Here is a 7,848-nt window from a genome sequence, read left to right on the forward strand (position 1 = left end):
AGCCCAAAATCACATCACAACATCCTCTGTCCAAGGACCCTCACATCATGCATCCGAATGAATGCGACCACATGAAATCTTAACTCACACCCACCCAAAATGACCACATGTGGAGCCCTTTCATTGCAATGATATCCTTAATATCCTCTCAAAGCTGTTTACAAAGCTGATACAGTAGGATATTTTTTATCTTCCCATAGGGAAGTCACAATGAAAAAAAACACAAGCCCTCCTATCAAAATGATGATGTAGACTGTTTGTCATTGCCCTCAAAAGTAACACCTACAAGTGGTCTAATTTTGTTATCGATCACCTCTATAGTTCAAGTCAAATTACAAAACTTTGGCAGCCAAAAATCAATGTTGAATACTCACATTTGATTTAGAATATATATATATTGTGAATATACACTCACCGGCCACTTTATTAGGCACACCTGTTCAATTGCTTGTTAACACAAATAGCTAATCAGCCAATCACATGGCAGCAACTCAATGCATTTGGGCATCTAGACGTGGTGAAGACGGCTTGCTGAAGTTCAAACCGAGCATCATAATGGGGAAGAATGGTTGAATGGTTGCCTGCATGTGTCAGGCTTGTGATTGACCCGGCGACCATGTCCAGAGTGTCCCACGTCTCTCACTCCCCGCCTCTCGCCACCCTATAAAGGATAAGCGGCTCTAGATAATGGATGGCTGGTTTATTGTGAATACTTTTTATTAATAGGAAGAATAAAAGGTCCATCTGTTCATTATCCGCAACTGCTTATCCCATTCAGGGTCAAGGGGGGATGGCGGGGCTGGAGACGATCCCAGTTGACATTGGGCGTAGGAAGCGTACAACTCGGGCAGGTCGCCGGACTATCGCAGGTTAATAAAGGGTCTTTTGAGGTATGTCAGAAATGCTCCTTAGCTTTCAGGCCATATACGTGTTTCACTGACAGGTAGACACAGTGCAAAGAACTTACCTCGCTAACTGTGGCTCACAAGCTATGAAAAGACAATTATTTTGACTCATCTTCACATTTATCAAGTTTTTTTTGTTATTTAGCTCTTCAACAGCTGAGTACTAGCTACCCTGCCACATTATGCTGGCAGAGCATTTGGGGTTTGACAATTTGTTACTCTGATGAGGACAGATGCGAGCATGGGGAACTTTTTCTGTTTGGCCTTATGTTCTCATCTATCAAATGTTGCCGGGTCAATAAGCTGGCTTCCACTTTTCAAGGACAAAACTAGGCCACGACAGACAAAAGCAGAAACGCTCCAAAATGTCAACAAGCCAGAGACACATGCCAGGAGACGCCAGTGGGTTTAATATGGCATCCTGCAGACGTGATTATGGGATGCATGGCTGAACATTACCATTTAGATAGCGGGTCAATGGCAGGCAGCTCGGTGTTGATTCAGGCTGCTGTGTTTCGGAGGTCTCCTCTCAGTTTATAGGCTGATCAGTATTCATTGCAACGGGACAATTTCAAAGAAACCACAGACTTTGAATGCTAAAAGATCCTCTCTGCCCATCTCTTCGTAATAGCAGCAGGGTTTTTTTCCAACCACAAATTGAATGAAAGCAACATTTTAAAATGTAGTTTGTGACAGAGGGAAGCTGTGCAGCCTGGCCATATTTGTCTTGTATTTCTGGGATAAGCAAAGACCATTTCTTCTTGACTTGCACTTTGAGGGACTGTGGAGCTAACTCGGGTTTGGGATGGAAGGCCCCCCTCCCACTCGTCAGCCAAGAGCTGGGGTTACTGCAGGGTAACAGGGACTGTCAACTAGTAGACCGGTGTTTGACACCTTGTTGTTGCATTAATCTAAGAGTTGGTTTTGTTGCCTAAACCTAACCCTTTGTGGATTTATTGCCTAAACCTAAGCCTAACCATGATGTCCTTCCCTAACTTAACAAAGTGGTTTTGTTGCGTAAACCTAAGTCGTCACGAAAAGAAAGTTGTTCTGATTGACACGAACACGAAACCAATACATTTTATTTCGTGGCTATTTCACGAATTGCAGTGAGACTGTGACGGGAGCAAAAGAGGAAGTAGGAAGACCGCTATTTGAATCCAAACCTTTCATGTTGTTACTTCACCAACAAGCCAACAAGGTGCTCAAGTGACAAAGCAACAAATGTGAAATAAACAGTCCCAACAATCAGTATTGTTGTAGTTAACCATGGCCTTTATCTAACCTTAACCAAGTTGTTTTAGCTTCCTAAACTTAACCACAAACAGAACAAGGTAGCAGGTGATTGAAACATTGTCAACACACAAACAACTAAAATGTCTCCTGTGGGTCAGTCTGTTTTGTCATCCCGTAAATGTCTCTCTCTGTGTCCATTTCTCTCTCTCTGTTTCCCTTTCTCTCTCTCTCTGTCCCTTTCTCTCTCTCTGTGTCCCTTTCTCTCTCTCTGTTTCCCTTTCTCTCTCTCTGTGTCCCTTTCATCGTGTGACTGGCGGATCAGCTGTCAGGCATCAACAAAGGGGAATCTCACCTTGGCCATATTTCAGATGTCTCACTTGTCATTTGTATACACATACAGAACCGCATGCATGTGATTCACATACCCCTACATACAGCACATAGCAAACACACACGCACATGACAAAACACAAGTCAGGCCTCTCTCTCTTCCTTTTTTTCTATACACCATCCCTACACATCCTCCGCCCGGTCGTAAACAACACAACACCCCGTCTACCAGGCGGTGCTGTGGACTGACATGAATGTGATGAAGAGGGGACATCCCCAAACAGACTCTGTGATGTTAGAGCTGTTACACCTGGTTCGGTCATGGGAAGCTGCCATCTCTTAACCTATCTTTAGCCTGTTCTCATGTCCTCTCTCACATTTGCCTTCATGGGGTTACACGTTGCTGTATTTGCTGGAGCACACAATGCGTTTAGGGCGTCATTGGGCGACAAAGTAGAATTTTCATGCAAAAACTATTAAATAAAATAATGTTTGAAATAATCCATATTCACTGAATCCAGCAAGCCACACGTCGGCTGGTTTACTACAGCTGTGTGGACCGAATAATAAATTGCATAAACAATTTTACTGTAATTTAATTGCAATAAATGTATAAAAAGGGACGCCGAAATAACAACATAATGATGGTTGTTTGTAAAAAGTCAGAATTCATGTTTTGTTAGTTCTCTCTGCAGGACGACAAGGACATCCCTTTTGAAATGCTTGTTTTGTGAATGGAGCTTGGATCGATGACAGAGTGACAGGAGCAGAATCTCAACGCTGATTAGCTTTCGCAACACAGCGTCACGCAAATTTTTCGCCGGAGTTGAAATATTTCAACTCGCGCCAATGAAGCCAATGAAGCGAATGAAGCGAATTTCGCCTCATTCGCCCCGCCAGGCTCGAGTTCGCGTGTACTTGCGTATATTCGTGTCTGTGCATTGACTTTACATGTAAACTAAACGCGTGAAAAATTCGCTTCGCTTTTGGTGGGAACGCAGCATTTCACAAACAACAAGATTCACACACACTCATTCTTACACACATTTGTGATGCACAGTGTAACAAGATCACTTTTTGTTCGTTGAGCAGTTTGACAGAAGAGAGGAGAGAGAAAAGTGTTTAAATCATGGTATGAGAGTGTAAACAGATCCCATAACCTCAGTCAAACACACACCAATACATATAGTTCATATACATACAGCTGTGGCATTACATCCAGCTCATGGTAGTAGCTTTAATCCTGCCTACAAGGGTTGGATTGGTTGACTGCTTTCAAAGGGGGAAAATCAGTCATCTGTGGGCACTCAATCCCACCTATCCACCTCATCCTCCAACCCATGATACTGTAGAACCTTTAAAGTTTTCAAATCAGAAACAGTTTTATTGCCAAGTACTTTAGGCAAACAAGGAATTTGGCTAGGTGATTGGTGTGTTACAATAAAAATGCATTAGTAAAAAACATAGTTTAAACAGGATAATTTAAAATGAACAAACAAACAAACAAATTAAGAGTATGTTTAAAACAAGTATGTTATGAAAGTGTCAAGTGTAGTGAAATCAAGTGAATTGCATATTATAACCAAGGTGTGTAACTGTAGGAAATTGTCCTGGGGATGTAAGTGTCTGAGTCAGTGGGTAAGTGAGGGTCCTGGGCTCTATTGATGAACCCAACGGCAGACGGAAAGAAACTGTTTTTTTGGCGTGAGGTCTTGATCCTGATGAACCGCAGCCTCCTGCCTTATGGAAGGGACTCAAACTGTTTGTGTCCAGGGTGAGAGGGGTCGGCTACAATCTTCCTTGGCCGCTTCACAGACCTGGAGGCGAAAAAGTCTTGGAGGAACGGCAGATTGGCTTTTTCTTTTAGATAAGCATATCTTACTTGGTCCATTTGTTGCTTTGCATTTAAACTCTAGTCTGAAATGTTGTTAACCTAAAATCAGTTCTGTAAGAGGTAGTCGGCCAAGAGCTGCATGGCTTAGAATGTTTGGAGGAATTACTGGTTGACCACAAAAACATTAGATTGAATATTTCCTCTAGAGTAGATACATGTATGTGTGTTTATGACAGTGTGAATTTTGGCACAAGTCTGTGTCAAAATTCACACTTGTTCTCAGCAGAATGAATGATACGCTGCAGTCTGTCCTTGTTCTTGGCAGTGGCAGCAGCGTACCAGACGGTGATGGAGGAAGTGACGATGGACTCAATGATGGCGGTGTAGAAGTGCTCCATCCTTGTCTTTGCTTGAAATATGGGCAAAACTTCCGGTCAACACTTCCATTGAACTTCTAGCGAGGGACCAGAAACCACCTAAAGAGCTGTTGCAGATTCATTTTTGGCTAATAGATTAATCAATTACAATGAATGACAGCGCTGAAAAACAGGCAATGTAGCAGAATATGAGGTCAAAATGATATGACATGATTAGAGCCAGAATACAAAAACCTACAAAAACCTACAAAAACTACAAAACTACAAATTCCATCAACGTGCATGGATTTCTCGGTACACAGAAATCGCCCATATTCAGGGACTACTGGGGACTATGACTAGAACCGAACTACAAGCCAACCCCCCCAAAAAAGAACTGAGATAGATAAAACAAAAACCAATGCTGGTGACATAACGATGGGAGACATGTGGACACACAGATTGTAAACTCCTCAGAGAGAGATGGAGGGGAACTTTGCCGAGTTGTGGCTGAAACTGCTCTGTCAACACTTTTTGACCGGAACAATTTCTTCAGAAGAAAATACCTTGACAGCGAGGTCTGTGGATTATCCGTGAGTTACTGGGACGTTGTTTCTGGAAAGACATGTTGTTTTCTCAATTCCTCGTTTGGATGGAGGAGTGACCATTAAAGCTCTGACTGCTTCCTATTTTCATCCTAAAGTCTAACTTTGGAAGCTACAAAACTGGCCGAGCACAAGGTCAGAGATCTGCCGGCGCTGCAGCCTCAGTGGCTGTGGATGCACTCAGCAATGGGAAGTCAGCCACAGTCAGAATATCTTAATCACAGCTAGCAATTTTTAAATCTATTACAAGGCCGAAACATTACAAACAAAACACCGAAATGTGTTCTAGTACGGAGGGAGGTGCACCAAACAGTAAGGGTAATATGAATGACTACGGAAAATAACTGTTCATCATAATAACTTACTGTTCATTAGTATTTGAGATTAATACCTGCTAAACGATGTCCAACATGTTTACATTAGCAGCAAGTAAAGAGAGGTCAATAGGGCTGGTTTATATGGAAGCATCCAGGAAGATATGAAGTTGGTTAATGAGATGTTTCTGAGCAACACTGTTGACACTGGCCTGCTTTTATTTTGAAACATTAATAAATACATTTTTCACACAGGGAGATTTCATGCCCTACTTCTCCTCATTCCCTCTCCATTGTGTTTAGTTTTGTCAGTGTATGAGTGTGTGTGTGTGTGTGTGTGTGTGTGTGTGTGTGTGTGTGTGTGTGTGTGTGTGTGTGTGTGTGTGTGTGTGTGTGTGTGTGTGTGTGTGTGTGTGTGTGTGTGTTCAGGTCACGAATGTGCACATAAACACACACATTTACGTGCACAAATCTGCATTCTTGAGGCCCTCCGTTTTTTGTTTCGTGGTTTGTGTCTGTCCTGTGACTGCGTCAGAGTTCAAAATGCAACCTGCATCTACATGAATATGCAATGTTTGGTTGGGGTTGGTGTGTGTGTGTGTGTGTATGAGTGTGTCTTTTCCATATCAGAAAACAGAGCACTGTCCATATGTTTACATCCATTCACTACAAAATCATCTTGAAGCTCCATCAGACATGTGGCAACCATTGTAAACATGGCCTGGATTTTCTATGAGTGCGTATGTGTGTCAGTGTCTGGTTTCCATTTGTGGCTCTGTTTTGACCAAACCAAGCATGACCGGGCGTGGATGGCGTGGGACCTCCAGATCAGCAGGGGTGAAAGGACCCTTGCAGCCACCGTTAAAAATAATTCACTGCCAACAGGAGGCCACAGACAGGTTGATTGAATCTGCATTATCACCCAGTCCTTCACTGTGTACTGTATGTTGAACGTGATTTAACTAATCTAAATATTCATATACTGACTTGCTGGACCAAATAGACACCATGACACCTCCTGATGTAGGAAAATGCTACACAATTAGGCAGTCAGAGATTTCCGCAACATTAGAGTCCCCACCAGTGAGTCCTTTGTTGTCCTTTATCAGGACGTCTCATTATCTCTTTCATAACGCGGACACTTACCAAAGTAACAGGGTAAAGCTGTGTTCAAAGCTGTGTTATAGTGACTGACTTTTTTTTCATTTTAGTAGAGCAACAACATTTTGAATGGAATTGTGGTGCCTGTATTATTAAAACACACCTGCTGTTACAGGAGGCTAGAGTTGATTAAAGGGCCAGTGTGCGGCATTTAGCAGGATATAAAGGCAGAATAACAGACGAACTTCAGAGGTAAAATTAAGCTTTTGGATCAGCTTTCTTTTCACAGCTGGATGGATGAGAGAAGTACATCTGACGCGTGTGATACGACTGACTGAAAAACGATGCTGACATGCCTTCTGTGTAGACGGCATAAGATCCGACCAAACACAGCAGAGATGGGGGATAATTTCTTGTGGGTTCAGATGTAAAGAGGTGGAAAATATGAAACACTTTGCTCATTCAAATGGTTTCATTCAGTTCATTTATAGATTTGTTGTGCTGTAAGTTTTCTATTAATTTTCATTTGTCGTTATCTTATTTGTTATAATTGTAACGGGCCCATTTCAGAAATCAAGTTATTCCAGAAAGGTGACAACTCAAACTAGGGAACACATTGCTGACCAAGATTTTGCAGAGTAAACGCCTTTACACACGAGGGGAAGTTTTTTTTCTCTGTGCAATTAGTTTGCACGTCAATATACATTTTCTAACTATTGTTTTTGTCATGAGTATGTTCACAAAAAAACGGGATTGTTAAGCCGCAAAAAAACAAAGTCTTTTATTTTTGGCATGAACTAGGTGGATTGTTCACCCTTTTCGCACCGCAGTTAAAGGCATTAACCAATCATGTTGTGTGGAAGGTACACATTAAAACTGCAGTGGAGATCAAAACCGAGGCTCCGTAGTTCAAACCAAGACTTTATGACTACTTTCAACCTTTACAAAGGAAGCACAGACCAGTTCCGCTCCTTAAGTTTCTTACCTTTCACAATAAAAGCCATATACACTGCATAACTGCTTTCCAGGGGGAACTCAATTTCACACAGAGCTTTTCACTCAAAGGAAACTCAACAGAAAAGCTTAGGCTATAAAACAGTTTACCTCAGAGTGCCAGATGCTGCTCTGGGTAAATAAGATCCTGGTAGATGGTCCTCTGCCTGCACA

Source organism: Anoplopoma fimbria, chromosome 17, assembly GCF_027596085.1.
Source record: "Anoplopoma fimbria isolate UVic2021 breed Golden Eagle Sablefish chromosome 17, Afim_UVic_2022, whole genome shotgun sequence".
Classification (NCBI taxonomy): Eukaryota; Metazoa; Chordata; class Actinopteri; order Perciformes; family Anoplopomatidae; genus Anoplopoma; species Anoplopoma fimbria.